The 22,953-nt window shown below is 46.0% G+C and overlaps 1 protein-coding gene across 3 annotated transcripts in view; it reads right to left on the reverse strand.

Moving 5' to 3' along the window:
• Positions 1-22,953, reverse strand: part of LOC142589936 (kinesin-like protein KIF19) — a 170,212-nt gene that overhangs the window by 128,774 nt on the left and 18,485 nt on the right. The gene's annotated exons all lie outside the window — the stretch shown is intronic.

Genomic DNA, 22,953 nt, shown 5'->3' on the forward strand with positions numbered 1-22,953 from the left:
CACACGCTTTATTTAAACAACAATATAAGCATTAAGAGGGACCCAGGCTCTTCAATTTGTAAACATTGCTGAGTGTATACCCTTCCAATACCCAGATTTTGTTGCGACCTCCTGCTTCCGGAAGCATAGTACCTTCGTAAAAAGGAAAATTTTCGTCCGTCTTATGATAGCATAAAACAGCACAGAGCTGCAAAATTGAATTAAATTCTGGGGTTTTACGCCACAAACCAACGATACCATCATGGGGCATGATATAGTTGGGGACGACGGATTAATTTTGACCACCAGGCATTCTTTGGCGTTGTCTTAATGCACCGCCATAGAAATGCGTCTGCCGCGGCCGCGATTCGACCCCGCACCCTCGGACTTAGCAGCACAACGCCAAAACCACTACACCACCAGGGCGGCTGAAGCCATACAAAGGAAACCCGTGCAGCTTTTTTCCATACACATATCAGAATTCTTGTACTGGAAGTTGTCAATTTAACTAGGACATCACCCTGCAACCTGCTAGCCTCCCGTTTAGCTCAGACTGCAGAGCCACCGACCGGTGAGCGCGTTGGTCCCGGTTTTGATACCCGCACCAAGGCGAATCTTTCTTCCAATTGCGAAGCTTTCTTTTTGAGGAAGCCCCATGGGTTTCCTGTGTAGTCCTGTGCTACCTGGGGCGGCTGTCGATTATTCCGTCTCGATAAAGTTTCTCCAACCTGCAGATTCCAGCAGAACTGGTTTGCCAAGGTACTGTTGATGTTGTTCTTGTAGCCGTGGCCCGAAAACATGGCGCCTTGTTAGCGCGGAACAATTATCACGGCAGTTGGGATAAGTGAACCGTTTCCTTCACGAACATTTAAAAAAAATGACATACCCTTCCCCTACCGGAAAATGGGGTTAAGCGAAGCTTGTCCTGCGTGTACCTGACCTTCGCCATGGTTAAGTAACTCACAGGTAACGGTGCCGGATTGCATCACCCTCCCGGACCCTCAGCTCGGGATCGTCTTCTCGTTGCTGTCGGATTGCCTGGGTTCGGGCGTCTCTAACGGCTGGGTCGGCGCGCCGACGGCGCGCCGACGGCGGGCGCTTTCACGGGTGAGTTTTCACCGCTGCTAGTCGAACGTTGCCAGTTCCTCGGGGGAACGCACAGCGCGTGGCCATCCCATCCGTTTTACGAGAACGAACTGAACGGAAACGAAGCCGGCGCGGTGCGCGCCAAAGCCTTTCCTGCCCTTTCTCTCCTCGGCGGAAGCGAAACGGCTCTGATTGGTCGCGCGCGTGGCTTGAGCGTGCGCCTATGCAGCTGGAATCTTTGCTAATGACTCACGCTCCGACACCGGCGTAGTGTCAAGTCATGAAACCGACTTTTCCCATAGCTGCTCTGCTCTGGGAGCAACTGCTCTTTTTTCGCGTGACCACGACGACGCTACTTGTGAGCCAATACAAGTTTCGCTTGAAGAACTATGGTGGCCGCTTCTGGTTCAACACATCAGCTATTGTTCGCGGCTCTTTGCGTGACCATAGATGACTTATTTATGGCAATAATGCGGACGCTCGAAGCGCGTTTGCGCCGTCTCCGTTGGTGCCACCGTCAGCGTTGTCATGCTACCCCAATATCGATGGCGCATGCGCGCGGAAAGGCACCATATCGTCACCGCCGATACACGAACATAATTATTGAGACGAAAGCCTTAGATTGGCTCATGGATCGGAAAACTGACCGGCCCGCGTTATGGCACCAAAAAGCAACGCCACCAAAATTGGAGTCGAACTCTCGACCTTTGGTAGGATTTGAAACCAGGACGCCTTTGGTGTTCCGCCTCATGAGCCGTACAACGCTTTCGCATTAAAGCACGTAAAGAGACACCAAGTAATACGAAGTTAACAACGCATTCGAACGAGAATGTCAAGTAATATAATGAATGTCACGTGAGCGTGCAGGCGCTCACCTTCTTCCACTTTAGCGTATCCTAAAAATTGACCATCAGTTTTTTTTAATGCAATTTGCCCTGAAACATGACAGTGGATTTAAGCCTTGCACTAATGTTTTCTCAAATTACCTACAAGGTGCAAACGAAACAGAAAAAGTTGCACCAACACACAGGACATACACCGAAGGCCTCCTCGCCTTTGTTTCGGCTGTAACTACAAGTCAGCCGCATCCTCATCAGTTAAGTACTGTGCCTGCAGACCCTAGAGCGAGTTGGTGCACATCTAACCAATAATTCGTACGAGGTCACCACGCACACAAATACAAAATGAAAAGCAGTGTGGGACTGCAATCCTCCGCTTCCGCACCCCATACTCCCCAGTATTGAACTGGAGACTGAACAGTTACCGGGTTACATTCTAACGACGGCTCGGCAACCACCGTATGACCTACCTGTGAATGACACTTCTTCTTCCGCCTTGGCCGAACGCTTACAAGCCCCACACCGGTATACCGGCCCGTTTCCTCGGGGTGACGACCACGTGCGTGCGCGCCAGAACTCCCCTTGCTACCGAGGTTGGAAACCCCTACCTGCCAAACCCTGCCGGCTTCACGAGGTTCATATGTCGAGCAGCTTCAGAGTACGCCTCCTGGAGCTCTTGGTCAGAGATGGTAAGTGAGAAAATGTTAAAAAATAAGTAAAGACGCGGCAGACTACAGCAAATTTTTCGGCTCCGAGCTAGGGAACGTGCCTAAAGCTTCTGAAGTGCTGATTGTTGGCTGGGAGTGCCTGTCTCCTTCTCAAGAGTGTCCCAGCGCAGCCACTCGGAACCTCAACAGGAGACGAAATGGACATATCCACTAGGTGGCACTTACACAACCACCACCAACTCCTCCAGCAGCTTGCTTGCGCGTTGCATCGCGCCAACATTTCGCACCCGCTTTTAGTCAAACACCGTGCAAGTAGTTCAAGAGCAACGTCAAGCCATGCTATCGCTGTCAATGATTTGCACTTTGAGCGAATCTGCGACCTTTATTCATCGCCCGCTGCTTGCGACGCGTAGTAGCAGTTAACGCGGTGCTCAGCGTCGGTTTTTGCGCCACATGACGCTAGCGCTCAGTCATTTTTTCGCCATGACGCCGAAAAGTGGTGAAAATTCAACGCGGTTGGCTAACGCTCGCACATGCGCACACGCACACACGCATACACGCACGTACGCACACATTCAAGCGTTCGTCGCCACGTCAACCCGCAGCGGTCACGTGGACTGCGTGGACGTTAAGGAGCACAAACGAAGCTGCCATATGCGCGGCTGCTCGATCAAAACGCCGTGACATGGTTTAACGCTCATATATAGCTTATAGGGCTGCGAGCCTGGAAAGATGTCTTGCGCGTCGTCAACGCCAACTCTTATCCCCAAAGCAAGTGTAATCACACTTCCACGTCACCAGCATAACTGACGGCCTCTTTCTTATGACGCCCCGCAAAATCGTGGGTCTCTTTATTTGTTATTGCCATTTATTTCGTTGTCTACGGGAAACACGCTCCACTTTTTTCTGTTCTCTCTTTCGGTTCTGTTCTGTTTTGTTCCCCTTTCTTTCTTTCTTTCTTCCTTTCTTCCTTTCTTTCTTTCGTTCTTTCTTTCTTTCCTTCTTTCCTTCCTTCTTTCTTTCTCTCCCTTTCTCTCTCTCTCTCACTCTTTCTTTCTTTCTTTCTTTATGCTTGTGGACGCCGCAGCGGGGACCAGTATCCCCCAAAACTGTAGAAAAATTCCAGTCACGGTTGAGCAAGAGGCGCTTCTGTAGGCACAAGCAATGACCCGCATTCAAATTAGCAAGCACGCTCTGAATATTGTCTTTGTTCGTCACAATTCCTTTCCTTCCCCTCCATTTTTTTTATCCATTGACATAGCGTGGGCACACGGTGTCAGCCAATCTGAGCGTATACTACAAGCGTCGAGAGTTCATCGTTCATTCAACCCAACCGCGTCGCGACCACAATACTTCTTTTTTTTCGCTATTGTGAGGGGAAGAAAAAGGGGGAGGGGCACTGAAACCAAGCAAGTGGGCTGGGGACGGGTCTGCCATAGGCTAGGTGCGAGATGGGTTATGCTAATCGCGCCAATCTGTCTCAAATCAGCTGATTGACTAGGGCGTGGGCTCGATCGCTCGTCGCGCATTTGGAGGCTGCTCTGGCTGCGCCCTTGTGCGTCGTACGCACGTTTAATCTGCTTCAGTTTTCTTTTTCCATTTTGTTGTTTCTTTTCTATTTTTATTTATCCTTTACTTCTTTGCCGCACTCCTGTCCCAGATTTCGGACTTCGATTTGAAGGTGGATGACCGAAATTTGTCATTTCTTTCGCGCCGTCCAAGAATCCTTTTTATTGATGAAAATAAGGTAACAACCGCATGGAGCGTCTGTTGGGCGTATTTTTAGCGCGTCATCGACTTATAACGTACGCAGGCGTATTTCTCACCCACATGCTGTGTATTACCGACGTATATCTATGGCGTACATCAAGCGTACTTGAAGCGTGCTTCCATCGCACTTTCCGCTTATCTTAGACGTCCTTGTAGCATATTTGCGACGTGTATCTGGCGTATTTCAGGTGCAGAGGAGGGCCGTCCCGACCCTGCGCTCTGCCACAGCGCCTAAGCCTTCAGACAACAACCCCCAAAGCTGTCGTGCGGCAGTACACCCTAAAAAAAAAAAAAAAACGGAACCGCGACACCAGACGGGACGTGACGAAGTCGCGGTTCCTTTCCCTTTTCAAACATGTCGAACCAACTTGCCCAAAGTTCCCGCCCCCCCTGACTCTAAAAAAAGAGTTTACACCCTTTGGGGCTTATCTTGCCCCCAAATGATAATCGTCATCTGCCTTGCTTGCGTTTCCTCTCTTGAAAACTTGGCGCTCGCTACTTTCCTGTGTAGAATGCTGTGTCAAGCTGATAACGCGCAAGCCGTTCGTGACTGGGAAGTACCGGGCTCGCAGCGTTAAAGAAAGGAAATGCGGGCAAGACAGATGATCGACGATTATTGTTTGGGGACAAAATACAACCCAGAGGGTGTAAACTGTGTTAGGGTGTACATCGTTACATAACTTACACCCTTAGAAATGAACAAGGGTCTAGACCGAAGTGTAGTTCACGGCCTTATACGCTTTTCTTGGGTGTAAGGGTGTAGGTTATAGATAAATTTACACTCTTTTCCGCTTGTGAGGGTGCAAATTATTTTACGGCGTGCACGTTCCTTTAAATGAGGTGTAACACAGTTGACGTTCGGCTGCGAACGCGTCTCGCAACTTCGTATTGCGAGGGCACGTGACCTTTGCCCTATAAGGATTGCTTACACCCTTAAGGGTGTTTTCGTGTCGCACGGGCAACACCCCTAGCGGTACACTCTTAGGCAAAGTTACACCCTTTGGAGTGTATCTGTGCCACACAACAATCTGCCTTGCTTGCGTTTCCTTTCTTGAAAACGCCGCGCCTGCCACTTTCCTGTCGGGAATGCTATGCCACGCTGCTAACGCGCATGCCCTTCGTTACTGGAAAGTACCGGGCTCGCCGCGTTAAAGAAAGGAAATGCGGACAAGACAGATGACGATTATTGTTGTGTGGAAGAAGGGCGTAATTTTGCTTAAGAGTGTAGGGCCTTACAAAAATTAATAGAGGACAACAACGGAGCTCCGAGTAGACGTGCGATGACAGAACATGTAGTTCATAAACTGTGTAATCTTTCCGACGGCTTTGGGCGCACAGAAATGTCCGACAGGACAGCCTCGTGTCTATGCCCGTGGAATTCTCTTGTTGGATGTTTCTGCGCGGATATTTCTGTGCTCGGTTCCGGTATGGGAGAAGGCGAGTAAGGAACATCGTTCGCGGTTCCGGTCGTTCTAGTCGAGGCACAAGGAGAGAGAGCGTCTGCGTTGACAGTGAAGGTCGCCTCCTGGCAGCACGGCAACGCGACATTCGAATTTCTTCTGTCTCCTCAAATGCCGCAACAAATTGAAGAATTCTAGCGGCAAGGCGGTGCCTAGACGACGCCCTATGGAGGTTCCCGCGTATAGCCAAAATGTAAAATGGGGCCCGACGATCGGCCCTTCAACCGCAGTCTTTGCTCAAGGGGCTGCGTAATCTCAAATTAGGTGTGCCTACCTGTAAACTAGTCATTTTAGATATTCGATGTTATTTTTTGTTTCGTTCTATTGTGAGCGAAAAGCCGGACGCTTCTAGAAATCCATTCGCTTTATTTAAAGGGACCCTAACGAGAAAAAAATGATTTCTTCTGCGTCAGTAAATTAACTTTCTACGACACTAAAAACACCACTCTTACCACGATAAGACGCTTGGTAAGCCAGAAAAAGCGCAAGAACGAAAGACGGGTGGCGACGCCTCCTTGAAGTTCCCGCACCTGGTCGCTGTGACGTCACGGATGTTGATGGCATCTTCTAGGGCTTACTTAATTCTACAGCGGTACAGATTGTCTAAATTGCGTTCTAAAGGATCCGAATATTAAACACGGCAAGTTTCGGGAACACCTTTACTCAGCCAACGCGGCCCAAATGTGAAAACATACTTTGGAATCCCTGACGTCACACTGACGTACCGGCGTCGGGGGTTTCGGCGCGAAATTCAAATATTGATACCTCGACCTTCATTTTCTCGTCTAATAATCGAACTATTCTTTTGAAATGACTGCTTGCAGTGTTCTCAAACAATGCTTTATTAGTCTAAACTAATTTGTTGTTTCGCTTTATTGTCCCTTTAAACGAACGATGCGCTTGAAGGCGCACATTCGTCGCAGTGATGATGTTCGGGCAGCGTTTGTTTAATTCGTCGCCCAATTCCGCAGAAAAACAAGGTCGTTAACCTGAACAACAGCGGAGGTGAAGTAAAGGTGCGGCTTTACGCATAAGGTTATTCGTGACGTGAGTGAGTGAGTGTAACCTCCAGCAGCTCGAGCACGCAGGCGCGGACGGTTATACTGGCATCTCTCATTCTGTCGAACACTGACGCCTAGTTCATACTCACAACCATTCTTTCAGCGTGCCTTCATTTCATTTTCATTGCCATACTATTAGATTTCTGTTTCTGTCTCACATATACATTCGAGTTAGCAAATTATACTGTGTTCGTCACGTCACCTACGCTGTTACTTTATTAGTTGTCAACGAGATTATGTTAAAGTGCTTTTTTTCGTGATGTTTATGCACATGTGATTCTTCAATAATGCTATTCATAGTAAAACCTGCAATTCTTTCAAGTTGACAGTTTGTTGAAACTGCTGTATTTTTGTTTTATTACGTTTACATTGGTAAAGGAGGTCCCATTGCAGTCTTTGACTTCGGGACCTCCTTCTGTATATTAGCAACTTGTAATTTTTTTTAATCATCTCAATAAAAACCGATTCTGATTGCTCTCCTGCAGCTCCCGCAAGGGAAGAGGGGAAGGCGGGAGGAGAGAATAGCAGTCCTTCCCGAGCGGTCCCCCAGCGCAGCCTTGCAAACCTTCAGACGCCCAACACTTCTTGCATGAGAGCGCGCGCGCATCGAAGAGCTGCGATAGCTGGTGTTCGGCGACAGAAGGGTCCCTCAGCTCGGCTGTGCGAGGGCACGTGGTTTTTGCATAGGAACCTTCCTACCTCAGGTGAAAGTCCGACCACGAAGCCGCTCGAAAGAGCCGAAGAAATGCATTTGATTTTGCAGTTAAGCGCAGCGCGCCTGAAATATCTCCGCGGTCAGTGAAAGGACGGAGGACATACGGGATAAGCTGTCCTTACAGTTGCCGAGATACAACGCGATGTCGTCGGCGAAGGCTGTCGCCTTTCAAAACACCGCCGCCAGCTAGTGGGTGGCCTCGCACCTTAAAGGTTCTCTCAGTGCTGAACGCAGAAATGGCCCCGAGCTGAAAACGAAGGGGGTTTGACCCGCACGATACCCCCTGCGCTTGCGACCTCTAAAAGCGAAACGAGACCTTACAAAGGAAATCGTTTTCGAGATGTTAAAGACGCAACTGAGGGAATGACGGAAATATTGATCCAGCATCGGTGTATAGGAGTGGCTGAAAAGGCGTTGGAAAATAAATAAAGAGCTTGGACGAGTCCACCGCTTCTCGGGGAGAGTGCTACGAATCTGCTTAAAGTTCGGGAATGGGCGAAGAGATATGCGATTTACGAAAACACATCGAACGATTCTCGTTAATTTCGGGTTCCCCCTCATATGAGTTGCTCAGATTGATACACTCGCACACCTGCGATGGTTTCTTGCATCTTCTCTATCTTACATGAAGCGTCCTTTCACGGTCAGATTATTTTTTTTTGCGCGTTTTAGAAACTGAATTCAATAATTCAGCTCAACCTACTTTTCTCTCTAGTGTCCCTTAAGAACAACTTAAGGGCAATAATCCTTTCCTATAAAACAACCCGCTGTAGCATTTCTAAGTATGAGTTCGCGTTTCTAGCGATTAACACTTCATTGCGTGGGTATCAGTGCAAAGCGTACCTCTCCTTCTAGTCTTTCAGTCTCCCTTACTCAGTGCAGGGTCCCCTACCGGGATCAGCCTTTTCAATTCAATTCAATTTATTTCCCGCCATCACATTTATACACGATAGCTGAGAAGCCCTCGATAAACGGTATCTCTCGACAGCCTGACAAAGCCGTAAACACCTATAACTGATTTGGTGGCATAATGAGGCAAAATACCAGTAAACTGAACATTCCCATAGAATTTAACAGCAGCGATACAGAGTCCAGCATAACATACGCAAAATACATTATTAAAAAATAAAATTGGGATGCACTGTCCGTGACGTTTTTTGCGGACAAAAAGAAAGACAAAATGACGTGAAAATACGCATTATCGGCAACAAATGATGGAACAACAGTACCGAGCTTCAGCAGTAGCCTGGCTAACCTCCCTGCTTTTTTCTTACAACTCGTCACACACACACTCTCTCTCTCTCTCTCTCTCAAATTTCGAATGGTAATGGTTCTGTATAAGAATAACGATATCATTTCACGATAATTTACAAAAAGCACATTTCATCCGTAACAAAAGATTTCGAGGTTGTATTACAAGGAATGGCCACGATACGAGCGTACACGTCTGCAGGTTAGTTGTCGGAACATTGGGAGTTTCGTCATTCACATTCCTCAACCGTTGCTCCGGTATAATAATAATAATATTTGGGGTTTTACGTGCCAAAACCACTTTCTGATTATGAGGCACGCCGTAGTGGAGGACTCCGGAAATTTTGACCACCTGGGGCTCTTTAACGTGCACCTAAATCTAAGCACACGGGTGTTTTCGCCCCCATCGAAATGCGGCCGCCGTGGCCGGGATTCGATCCCACGACCTCGTGCTCAGCAGCACAACACCGTAGCCCCTGAGCAACCACGGCGGGTGTTGCTCCGGTATTTAAGTGGCTTCGGCAGGAAATGTATAGTCGCATTATAGCCTTCGCTTGGCACGTGGTTCTTATTCTTCAAGGACGCGCATGTATGCTGTTTTCTTTGACCTTTTTCTTGTTGATACTTCGGAATGTTGCAGTGTTTGAATACATGTCTCCCCAAGTTTTTAGATTAACAATTGCTCTGTCGTTAGCAGGGAAGAAGTTTGGGCGTGTTGGTGGGATACAATCAGACTGGGATACATAGCGCGAAAAATGACACAGGGACAAGCAGAACACACAGGACGAGCGCTAATCGCTCGTCCTGTATGTCCTGTGTCCTGTGTCCTGCTCGTCCTGTTTGTCCTGTAGCGCTCGTCCTGTGTTCTGCTTGTCCCTGTGTCATTTTTTGCACTATGTATCCCAGTCTGAAAGCTCTATCGTTGTTCTCTATGGATGCTCACAAACCGCCTTTGTTGCAGATGGAGTTTCGTCCGCCAGTCAGCGTTGCTGGCGCAGTGCCTCTCCAGAGGCCTTGTCTGCGTAGCGCTATGCTCATAACTCGTTGGTGGCGTTTCGAAACGAGTATGATTGAAGAACAACACTTGGGGGCCCAAGTTTCCATGGTATCGCACCTGGGCGGCCACTGATTAGCAAAATCACACACGCAACGAGCGGATTTCAACATTGGGTGGAGCAGTCTGAACAGGCGGGAAAGAAACAAAAGAAGAAAACGAAAAAAGGGTTGGGAGGGGTAAAGGGCGGTGGCGTAGGGTTGACGAAACGCTTCTAAGTCGGCAGGCACATGTGGTCACTGCGTCCTCTCTCCGTGATCACCGCCGAGAGCCCCTACAAACTTTTTTCGGACTGTCCACGATACCCCACTTTTTTTTATTCATGGCACGTGATTACTCAGAGATATCGGTCGGCCTTCGCAGTGTCGACATGAAACAGGTGCAAGTCGCTGCCCACGCTAAGCCTTTCGGCAAAGCCTGGCTATTATTTATTTTGGCCGAGGTTCTCGTTGTTAGGGTTAGCGCATCTTTTGTACTCCGTCGTTGGGTGCCCCAAACTTCCTCTCTGCGCATGCGCACTTATACTCAGTGCTAACAGGGCAAGAAGACGACCTAAAAAGAACAGTGCGTATGAATGAAAGAAAGAAAGAAAGAATGAAAGAGAGAACGAAAGAAAGACAGAAAAAGAAAACCGTGGTGCTACTTTGACGTCGTCTCGCTGCATATTAAATCGATCACGATGGCCGGGTGTTTTGACTCTACCTTTTCTGTCTGGGACTTGTATAAGATGATTGGTTAGGGCGGGGTCACCACTTGCTTTTTTTGTTTTTACTCGCTGGTTCTTCTCGATTCTTCGTTTTGTTCGTTCTTCATTCTTGTTCTCAGCATGTTTGTTCCTGCTCTGTATGCCGTTTTTTTTATTTCTACTTGTTATCAACTTTTCTATTTTTCATGACGGGCATTGCTCAAAGCTTGTTCGGTGTCAGCGCACTACTAATAATAGCCGCGGCACCGAGCTAAATATCTCTCTCGCAGAACACGTCAGTCGACCTCTTTTCAGTAACTCTAAGGTTTGTCTGTTACGGCGTAAATAGTTGAATTTTGTGTTTGAAACCTTATACTAAACGATTCTGGTTGTGCCTCCTGACCTTCCTTCCTTCAATTTTTTTTTAACTTGTGCGCTTACGTCAACCCTTGGTGGCTGCGAATCCAAGCACGGCGCCATCATTCCGCGGATGTGAGTTGCCTGCTTTGATTCGATCAGTCAATGAATCACTCAATGAATATCCAAGTCAATCAGCCATTTAAACAATATTCCATAAGGTTTTACGTTTCGAAGCCACAGCTTGGCCACGAAGGACACACACGGTAGTCGGGGCGCTTCTGATATTACTTCTTTTTTTTATTGTCTGCTGTTGTTTACGACGCAACTAAGTGCCCACCACACGAGCGCTTTCTTTTAAAATTTCATCGTAGTCGTCGGAGTGGAGACCCTGCGAGTGAAAACCAAAGCCGTGACCTCCACTTCAACTACTGTATACGCCACACCCACTGAACAACCAACGCAGGTTAAACAAAGGAACTATTGATCGGTCATTCGCAACGTCAACTGGTGTGCCGAAGGGTTCGTAACAGCATCAGTCGTTCTCTAAATCACTCGATCAATTTGACTATATGTGCACGTCAATAACCTGATCGACCTATGAATCACGTAGGCCGAGCCAGTGCGACTATACCCTCCCTCGTCTGACGTCAGATCGTTCGACTCGGTTGAATGATGCCGAGCCTAGTGACCTGTTGGTTTCTAAACATTGCCTTGAATATTTATTTGGTCCTCGGTCATTGCCCGCTTAGCACTGCCGCGCCTATCGTTTACGGTGGAGCAGGGTATGCGCGACAGAAACGCTCCGTTTATCGACGTCTCAGACTCAGCTTGGGTGCGTCGCCAAACGGGGCCTACACTGGTCGTTGAGGCGAGTGTTGCTTAAACAATGACCTCCGAGATCCAACGCTGCGGTCGTGAGAACATCGCGCGCTAAATATCCCTGAGACGATGCTTAACTCACAGAGTTTCGCACTAAGATTACTGGACGCAAAGTCGCAGTGGAGATCCGATCGTACTGCCATGATTGAAATCGTGGCTACAAAATCTTTTTCTATAATTTGCATAGATTTATTCAAAAACTTCATTGTAGCTCCCTGTACTGCTCTTTGCGGTTCAAAAGCTGGTTGTGATATCGCAGCCCGCGTTGACATTTTCCATGGAGTCAGAAAAACAGATCTTCGAGGCCGTGAATTCGCCTATTGAAGGGATTGGAAGTGATCGAGAGTGCCCGAAACAATGCATCACCGCCATGTATTGAACTTCACTTGTTGAGAAGCGGGCTAGCCTCATCAGCTTCCCTGAGAGAGGTCAAAATTTTTGCAGACACAAACTATATTTTTTCTTTGTTTGTTTTCCAGGCAACAAATGAATCACGACGCTTCGGAGTACCGCTTTCAATATATATATATATATATATATATATATATATATATATATATATATATATATATATATATATATATATATATATATATATATCAGGCACGTACCCAGGATTTCTTTTCGGGGGAGGCCCAACCGAAGGTAACTTTTCTATGCAAATGAAGGGGGGTACCTTTACTAGTAGACATGTGAATAACGCCCACCATTCGCCATAAACAAGTGTAAACCCACAAAAGAGAAATGAAATAAGGTGTGTTTTAAAGCTACACCTATGCGATACCCCTCTCCTTTACTTGGAAAACAAGGAACCATGTCAAATGGACTCGCGCAGGAAAGAAGCACAGGAAGAACAGTGCCAAGAACAAGAACCGAAAGCGTAAAATAAAAATTACATTAGTAGAATACAACTTTAAAAAAAAGAAGCAGTTGGCAGCCAAGGAACACGGAACGCGCAGAGTTGTGTTACTCCGCCAGCCAGTCACAGAAGCAAACAAGATCGTCGTCATGCGGCCTTTTCAATATGGCGTCGTACTTCATACCTCCAGAGCGTCTGCTGTTTTTGAAGAGTCTTTTCATCGACGGAAGCAATGAGGTGTGCGACAGACATGGACAAAGTGTATGGAGTCTGAACATCTCATTCTTCAAAAGTCTGCGGTGCAGTTCATTTCACTGTTGAATCTGTTTTACTCATGAAACTTCACTGCCAGCTCAAGTGAAACTTGACAATAAATAGTTGCAGAGAAGCAAAGCATGTTATTTCAGTTCAATAAAGAATTAGGCTTTCGCCATTCCCCTGTATTAGGCGAGGGAAAAGGTATAAAATTACGCGTTAATAATTTCATTCTTGTGGTTACCGCCTTAGTTGGGTAACAGAAAAAGGTTGAAGTAAGAATCATTCGCAGCCTCGCGGAGGAGCAGTGGCTGGCGGACTTAAGTTGTAGCCGTCTATACTATAGTCTACATACTATACTATACTATACTATACTATACTATACTATACTATACTATATGTGCTATACTATACTATACTTTACTATACTATACTATACTATAGTAGCGTTTGTTGAATTCGCTCTGGAAGAATTATATATAAATATATATTTGCGGAACAATCACAGTTCTTTTGGATCCCTCGCTTACTGCTCTAGCAAGTGCCACAACTGACTCGTATATTTATTTGGGAAGTTACGCAACGATGCGTGGCCGCCAGTCCCGTACAACCGCGTAGGGCACAGGACGCTGGGATTCTAGACGTACTGCGCCCACCGCGGAAGGTTAGAAAGACACCTACATATATAAGCACAGCAGGGAAGAGCCTACGTCAGGCGGCTCGCATGATAACTGTATAAGCGTCATTCAGTGCACACGAAACTGTTCTCCATTTCCGGTGGCGTTTTCTCTACTTCCTACTTAAGTAAAAAAAAAATGTTGATCGATAAATATCTTCACTGACAATGGGTAAATTTGTTAATTTTCGCTTTTCCTTCCTGATTGGCTGTTGCCTCGGCTCTCTCCCTTAGTAGATAGCTTAATTTCTCAATTCCTCGCGACTCTCGTTTCCAGTTGGCAATTTTGCACGAAAAGAGCTGTACAATTAGGGAAAAACCAGACGAGTTAACGGGTGAAAGTCGTATTGTCCATATGTTTAAGGGTTATTGCAGAGTTTGATGATGGACGCTGTCTCGCATTATTTTATTTTCCACCTCAGCTAACCCATATCACGGCATATGGTTTTCAGGATCTGTCAGCGTTTCGGCGAGCCGTCACTCGAGGAAATAATGAAGCAAAAGGAAAAGTTAAGCGCAATTAGCGTTTTATCCGGCCGCAGATCGTTCTACGTGCACACAGACAAGCTGACCACGAACCGAATCTATTTCCTGGTCCCTAGATCAGTCTAAACAAAGAAGGTTGAACTAACGAACCAACAGCGATGCGTGTGACCGTTGAATAGACGGTGACAACTTAATGCATCGAGTTAATCGCGCTGGTACGGAATCGATGAGGAGACTGGCCTTCACATCCCAGTAGACCCCGATAACTACCCCATCCAAAAGGAGTGAAAAAAGCAGCAAAATGTTCACCGCCGAATAGCTGTCAAGTCATCCACTGGTTATCTCGGTGGATGTTTCAGTAAGTCTTACCTTTGTTTATGCATACACCCAGGCATTCATATCTTTTGACTGTGGGTATGACTTTCTGTTGAATTGATATCAGGCCACTAGGTCCTTTTCGGTGATAACGCAGTGACTACAGGCCTCAAAAGAAACTGCGCAGTATGACTACGATATAAAGCAATTTTTTTTGGAACACGATTCCCTCGCTACTAGGATAACGTGGAGCTGAAGATTGAAATTAGTGTGTTGTGCAGCCTACGCGTTGCACTCAAGGACTGTGGTGCAAGAACGATTTCACCCGAAATGCATCAAAATGAAGAGTGCGTTCCTATATGCGTGTGCGTAACCAGCATTGGGGCCGAACCGGTAAAGCGTCAGCCTAGAATACACGTTTAGACAAGACGATTTGTAGCCGTCAGGGCCAAGAGGACTTATCGACGTTAGCTGTTCAAGAAAAGCGAGCCTTCCGAAGCGCTGGCTCCAGGCTATATAACGCTTCCCTCATTCACAAGATATTGATCAACTAAGGCGTTCCAGTTCCTGCGACCCTAGCTAGCTGTCTCATTTTTCCTCGGGTCGTGCGTGTGAAACGCGTGAACGCATGTGTTGGGAGCTTGACAACCGACAAGCAAGGCTGATAGACCCTTACATAACATCACGCACTGCCAACGTTTACGTTTCAACTGGTCCTGTCAGACGTCCTTGGCCAGCAGCACTTTTCCAGCTGGCTTTGTCTTCCAGCAGGGCAATGCAAAAAGCGGTTCCCCTTATTGTTGTTCTCCTGCGCGACGCCAATCGACCGGCCGTTCGCGTGCCACCGGACGATTAGGAAATACATCCGGGTCCGACAAAAGCGGGCGCCACATAAGCATATATAGGCGGCTTAGAGCTAAATGGGCGGCACGTAAAAGGAAAGCGATATTGGCTGAACGCGCAAGAGGAGAGGTGGAGAGACCGTGATGGGACCATTCGCGTTACTGCAAAACTCTGCAGCATTGTGGGAACTATAGATGTAATTTCAGCTACTGATAGACCGATAGCTGTTAAAAAGCAGATAGATGTACAGACAGATGGAAGTATACCGATAGACAGGGAATAAGAGGCACCGCGAAATTAAAGATATATAGATTGCGAGATAGACGGAGGGAAAGGTAGATAGACATCTCGATAGATAATAAATCAATAATGGATGATAGAGAGACCGATAGACCAGGTTAAAATACACCAGATGACGTTAGCGCTAATTAGCTCAACACACGATTAAATAACTAGATAGTGAGCTACTTAAGGAAAAGCTCCCCATCGAATTATTTCTTTGCTACGTTTAGAGGTGGTGATTGTGCAGGAGAACAAAAGCCTGTAATAGTTCCTAGGCAATTTCAACTCTTGGGTGCTTGGGAAAAAAGTGTGTGTTTGTCTCTGCCATGTTCCCGTTTGTGAGCCTAATTTAAAGATATGATCGCGCGCATCTCTCACTAAAAATGATGCGAAACTAGCGTGGAAGCCATATGACTTCCGTAAAAAAAATTTGCATATGTAAACGCCGCAATAGGAACACCACTTTATGAAGTAAGCTTCACTTCCCGTGGTCTTGTGCAAGCACTTTCGATAAAATTCCCGCAATCTTTAAACAAAAGAAAATTTATGTAGAGGCAATTCCAATGGGCAATGCCTTGTCTATGAGACACACGTGGACCCTTACAAAGATGCCTCAAGCGAGCGCACAGACGTTGGACAGGACTTGAGGAGGTTACACATAGACTGATAATATATGCACGTAGATGAAAAGACTGTCGAAAAGACAGCGTTAACAGGTCGTCTGAGCCCCTATTTACGAAAATTGGACATGTCAATGCGGGACGGATAAAGAAATATTTCATATGAAGACGAAGTATTGTATTAGCTGTCTGTATGACACCGATAGACTGTTTCAGTTCTAACAGTTAGTTCACTTATGCAGTCAACTCCCCTTAATTTGATCTCGGTTAACTCAACCTTTGCTTAATTTGAACGCACTAGAAAGTCCCGGTGGGGAACCGCACATTGCTCTGGGAGAAAAACTCGTTTAGTTCATACGCGAGAGCCTGTCGCTTCGGTTAATTCGACCTCCTCCCCCTCCCCCCCCCCCCCAGCGACCCCTCATGAGCGCAGTGTCTAAAAAACGCTTCAAAAAACATAAGAAAAACAGCAGACGGCGCTGCTCGTTCTCTAAGCGACAAAAGTGACTGTTGTAACCTGTATTGTAGTGATGATGACGACGACTTGAACTGTGCCCTGGGCAACGTCTCCTTTGAGGGTTTTGTTATCGCCGACGATAGTGTTGAGGCCTATGGGCCATTGACCAACAATGACATGTGTATTTATTGTAATGCTGTATTCAAGTAACCTGTCGATGACGATATAGGTTAAGCAATAAAAATGATTTGAATCAATCTATTTCGCCACCGTTTTGCTATTTCTATGCAATAACTTGCGGTCTCGCAAGGGTGCATTTAACGGGAGTCGACTGCATAGCTATATTTAATAGCAGACATGTACATTTGTCGAATATGAATTAATATCATCGAAACGGAGTCAAAATACTTTGGATCTCGAAGGAGAGGCAACAGATTGTCGCAATATATATAAAGTTCTGACGGCACGCCTATAGGCTGTGTGGGGACAAATCAGATGCGCACGTGCACAAAGTAGTTTGTGAAGAGTAAGTAGCTCTTCGCCGTACAGATAACAGCTGAACATGGTGCCTTAGGCTTTGCACTGACAAATAGAATCAGAAGACAGACAAACAAAAATGATTTTACGGGAACCATCGACGACGACTTTCAACGTACGCGAACAGCCGAACGCTTCTACAATGGCACTCGTTTTACTTAAGAAATGACGCGCTCGACGGCTTAAACATAATTGGGGTGAGGATGTTTAGATAGCGAATATTTTATTAGGTAATTTCGTAGGGAACAGAGTCGTTAATCAGCATACCTGTGGCGGTGGTATAGGTGCCTATACATAAAACGCAATTCCTCCTGTGCGTTGTCTCCACCGGTGTGAGTGCCGGCAGGGGAAGATAACCGTCATCCTCCTCTCTCACAGCCGCCACAGTGGAAGAGGGTGGCGAGAGAGGAGTAGGGCTGTCCTTCCCGAGTGCTCTACCACAGTATGAAAAGCCCCAACGCTCACACGTGTTTCAGAGCTATAAAAGTTGGCGTTCCTGTAGGAATTCCGCACCGCCGATCATTTGCAGGAGAGGACATGTGTCTTTTCTCGCCTGTGAAAGACTGACTACCACGAGAATTGGCGAAAGAGGCCAAAGAAAGCTATTACTTTCAATATTCTATACGATCCATGTAGACGTTCCGTAATCTGAACCAGCATTTACAAAGTGTGGACACAATATTTTCTAGATTTTCCCCTCTGTCTCTCTCCCTCATTAGGTTTCATCTGCGCATAATCTGCAGCATGGGCGATTTTACGCGGAATCTAGAGGGACGCAACGCAGTTTACGGTGGCGTGTAGGCCCAAGTCAACAGGTCTTCTTGTTCTATACGTTTGTGAAACGTCGAAGTACGACCAACTGCTGACCAGGTCGATCTTCCCCCGCACTGCACGTTTTTCTTTGTGGTGCAGCGTCCATTATAGTTGCACTCTCGCTACCGGGTCAAGTTTGCGCAGTGGGCTTTTTTTGCTTCTCGTGAGCCCGACGTCACCGCCTCGAGAGTGTACCCGCGTAGTCGTTGTCAACAAAGACCGGGCACGCGTACGCTTATATAGAGTCGCAGCCTTTCAGGCATATTACTTTCCCAGTAAACGTACCCCTCCCCCCCTCCACCCTTTCGTATTCGGCTGATCCTTTGGGGCGCAAACGTTCCGTTAGCGTGTGGTTTGCCCTTGCCTTGGTGGCCTGCTTTTCAAAAGCACTTAGGCGATCGTCGTGAAGGTCGGCTCCCGTCCGTTATTCTTTTTTTTCTACCTACTTTGAAGCGGTGCATTTCGCGTTCTTTCGCTTCTGTTCAGGCGAGGTACGTAGCTGATGTTGGTCATTACCTGTGGCATCGGTGGGCCGGCTGTTTAGCTTCTGGAGTGGCCGGTTAATCGATAGCAGTGGGTAAAGAGAGAGAGAGAGAGAGAGAGAGAGAGAGAGAGAGAGAGAGAGAGAGAGAGAGAGAGAGGCAAAAAGGGAAGAAAGACAGGGAGACAAAGCGGCAACTGAAGATGGAAAAACAGTACCGTATGTAAAGGGTTTCACAGAGCATAGAACAACTTTGCCGTTTTGAAAGATACGTTGCTTGTAGGCTGAACTTTCTTTCTCTTTGCAATACGTAGTCCATAAAGGCCTTCTCGACATTAGTTGGTTGAGATAGGTAATTAAGTCCTTAGACTTTCTGACACTCTGAGTATTGCGTGATGTAATTCCGAGTCCATAGATTTCCTTTGTGACATGGCCAGTCTATGTATACTACAGTAATTTCAGCAACGTGTAGAGACATCTGCAGACTTTTATTGAGCTTTCGCACTAAATATAAGAGGCGAAAAAAGAAGAAAACGAACAAACCATCGTTTCTTAAACAGAATGCTTCTTTGTTTTAATCTTTGTTCTTGGCGCATTTTCTGAAATGACCCAATGTCAACTCGCCCAGTTTGCTTGTATTATTAAACAAATCACTTTTCACGAGTGGACTAAGAAGTTGTTACTGCTACTGAAACAGCAAGCTCTCGCGTGCAAATACGCGTAAATGTATATAATCCGCGCACAGGGCACGCTTTAGACGGAGCTCTATCGGCAAGCCACCAGCAGTCAAGATGCGGTAGCCTCTTTTTCATTGACGTATAGTTCAAGGTCTCCTTGTTGAATCTTTGTCAGATCTGTTTTCTTTCAGATTCTGTTTTGTTGTGCAAGCTGATAAGGATTCCGTTTGAGTACAACGCACTTTTTTTTTTCACAACGAAAACGAAAGTAAGGTTCTCATCTGCATAATTCGTACTGGCTGATCAAGTGCCCATCATCTCTGCCGCAAATATGTCAGCATATGCCCATATTTTTTTTTTCATTTATCAATTTCATGAATGTGTGAAATAGAAGCCTAGTTGAAAGTAACATTTCTGCGCGTTTCTTTCGTTGGGCCTTTCACATGTTCTGCACTGCAGTTTGTGTTACTATCATAAATATAAGGAAAAAAGATATTCGGTTTCACGTCCCCGAACCGCAGAGTGGATTATGAGAGACGTGTCATCGTCATTCGTTTTCCGCCTGTTGGTGCCTACTGAAGAAGGTGAGGCACCTCTCTCTCTCTCATATATATATATATATATATATATATATATATATATATATATATATATATATATATATATATATATATATATATATATATATATATATATATATATATATATATACCGTGCTTCAATTAGAAAAATTGCCATATGTGTCTAAAGCAATTCGTTTAAAAGTCGATTATTAAAATTTTGTTAATTAGCACAATGTTCATTCGAATGCCTCGTGTAAATAATGGCCGCCTTTGTGACTAATCTAGCTCAAAAAGCAGAATTGTGCAGCATGACACGGTTGAATAAACAATATTCTCTTAACGATAAAACTATGTATATGCCGAACCTAAGAATACCTGATACGACAACTTTACGTTTTTATCACTCCTTCTTTTGTCTTAAGATAAGCTAGAAAATTTGTGTAGACACAACAGTAAAGTCTTATGTGCGGGACCATAGATTTGCAAACTGCCTGCACTTAAAGTACAAACGGAGAGCCGAGGACTCCCTTTGTGGTAGTAATTATGTCACGTTTAACTACGTTTTCAGAGTAAGCTTGCACACCCGAAATGCAGAAAGTTCACTCATTTTGTGCCCGATCGGTGAAAACGTAATTTATATGGGTTGCAGGAGAACTCGTGAAAAATTGAGGTAAATATGAGACAACCGGTTACTCCAGAAGAAAGATGTTGCCAGTGCTTCCTTTGTTTTTAGAGCGCGTTCAGATTCTATGGACCTGGAGCCATGTGTAATTTATGCAACACATGCTGTCTTTGATGGTCTATCTGCTATATGAACAGTAACAAAAACCTGTTTTGGTAAAACGAGTTCATGCAACCCTCCAACACACTAACCTGGTTTCAGCTATACGGTGCCCTGGTAATGAAATAATCTGAAACATGCAGTAGGTCTTATGTATATGCTATTTCGTAGACTACTTTGCCTACCTATCTTAAAGGTTGCCCAGAAGCTACCGCGCTGCCTGCGGTTGAGCGGCCTTGTTCATGCTGCTTTGACGCTCCTGCGTGCGCTTTGCCGTGCATATGCAATATCTTATTCGTCTTCCTATTCGATTTTTCTCTTATCACGCTGTTGGGGTCCTAGGGAGGGGGAGGGTGTAAACTGTTTCATCTTTCTTTTAAGAATACCAGTGCCGCCTAACGAAGTCGTACGGGCGGATGGGAAAGGGGGCAGAGGCGTTCCACTCTGCCAGGGTATATACCGCACTGCCCACGCAGTAAGAATATGGACTCCGTACCAACTTCGCATCCCCGTTGTACAAACGCTACGGCGAAAAACGCAACGAATCGTGAGCGTGCATGTTGATTTTCGCGGTAACGTATCCGAGAAGGAAAGAGTAACATATTCATTCCTCGAAAATAACAAAAATGCTGTTGCTGGGACGCTGATGTCATTACTGCTTCAACGAAGAACCCCATCACAAAACGAAATACGAGAACTCCCCCGTGAGTCGCGGTCAAGGTACCTAATCCAGACCGTTGCATTTCAAGATCGGTCGTTTATTGCGACCCCTTATCGAAGGCCGACGGTATATTGAGCGTTGGGTTGGAGGAGGGATTGGCCGAAGCTACGCGAATTGTTGGACGGCCTTTCTTGGACCTACCATTTCCCGTTGTTATTTTTTTTTTTCGCATCGCGGGGTGATGAACGCGAGTCACGCAAAAAAATTGTAGCGAGAACTTCGTCCACGTCGACGGTGCATTATTGAGCGCGTCGTTCTCGGGGCGCATATGCGTTGTTGTTCAAGACGAGGCCAAGTTCACTCGAGGTCACAGAAGTGCGTCCTCTGCATACGCTTCCAATTGTTGACTTGCGAGTGACTTGTTGGTTGCGAACGCGATTTGGCCGTTATGGAGTACGTGTGCATAGTACGGCAGGCTGCAGAAATGTCCCAGCGAGTCGGGGTCCATATTGACGAAAATTGCTTTTTTTTATGGCATAAACTCCGTAAGAACAAATTCCAGCCAATGGCGATGCAGGTCACACTTAGGGGTGGTGTTTGGCAAAGACTACTTACGAAAGAAGGGCTTCGCAAGTTTCGCCCCAAGGGTCAAATTCACCAAGCTTTTCGTTGATAAGCGCTGTTTCTCATTGGTCAACCAGCCTTTGCTGATGCTTTTCTCCTGCTCTTTCTATCGCGCGTTCTTACGAATGAGTCTAGCGTAAGAAGTGTTTAGAAAATGCGGCTCTAGGCAAGAATTAAGGCGTGCATTAGCATCAGTGCCGAAGTGCCAGAATAAACGAAGTTGGCAGTCTCGATGCAACTGTCAGGGAAGACCAAAGATGCTCATTTTTTTTTTAAAGAAAGCATATCGATGTATATGAAAAGCTAACTGGTCATTGTGCCAGCATTAATTCATTACTCTTTTGCCTGACTGTTCAAGGGATGGGCCGCCCTGCGTAATATCTCGGGACAGTAAGGGAGACAGAGGAGACGGAATCAAGTGGCAGTTGAGGGTGCGCGCAACCGTCGGACAAGAAATGGGGAAAGGATCAAGTAAAGGAGAGGAGGTTAACCAGACGGACGTCCGGTTGGCTAGCCGGCACAGGGGAGAGGGGACGAGGGATTAAATGAAGAACGAAGAAAGAGTTTGCAGCACAACATAACCCTTCATTGGCACCCTGGTCGATATAACCTGCTTTGAACGGACCTTGAAAACAACAAATAACACCATCGCCAACGTGGATATATATATATATATATATATATATATATATATATATATATATATATATATATATATATATATATATATATATATATATATATATATATATATATATCAGCGGAGCAGAAAATAAATTTCAACGCACGATTCCTTCAAATGTACGTGCCTCTCAGAGTAACGGTACTCACTCTTTCTCACGTGTCTGCCCTATTAAAATCGGTTTCACTAGAAATGACATTGCCGATGATGGATAGAAAACCTGTATGCGGCAATGTCGGCTACACCTAAATGCACCCTCAGCTTTCTTTGAGCCTGTGGGTGAAATGATCTCATGGCGCGTCATGTGTTTGTGAGCGCAAGATATCACGCGCTCGTTACACATTGTGCTCTAAAAGGACACTAAAGAGAAACCTTAGAGAAACCATAAATTGCTTTAGACTGATCAAGCAATCTGTAAAAACTGCTTCTTTCGGCAACTTAGCGGTGACACGTTGATTACTTGAAGAGAAAGCTGTCAAAGATACAATTTTCTGAAACTTTGCGTCAAAATCCCAGCACTGACACGCAAGTGTG

This window comes from Dermacentor variabilis, chromosome 8 (assembly GCF_050947875.1).
Source record: "Dermacentor variabilis isolate Ectoservices chromosome 8, ASM5094787v1, whole genome shotgun sequence".
NCBI lineage: Eukaryota > Metazoa > Arthropoda > Arachnida > Ixodida > Ixodidae > Dermacentor > Dermacentor variabilis.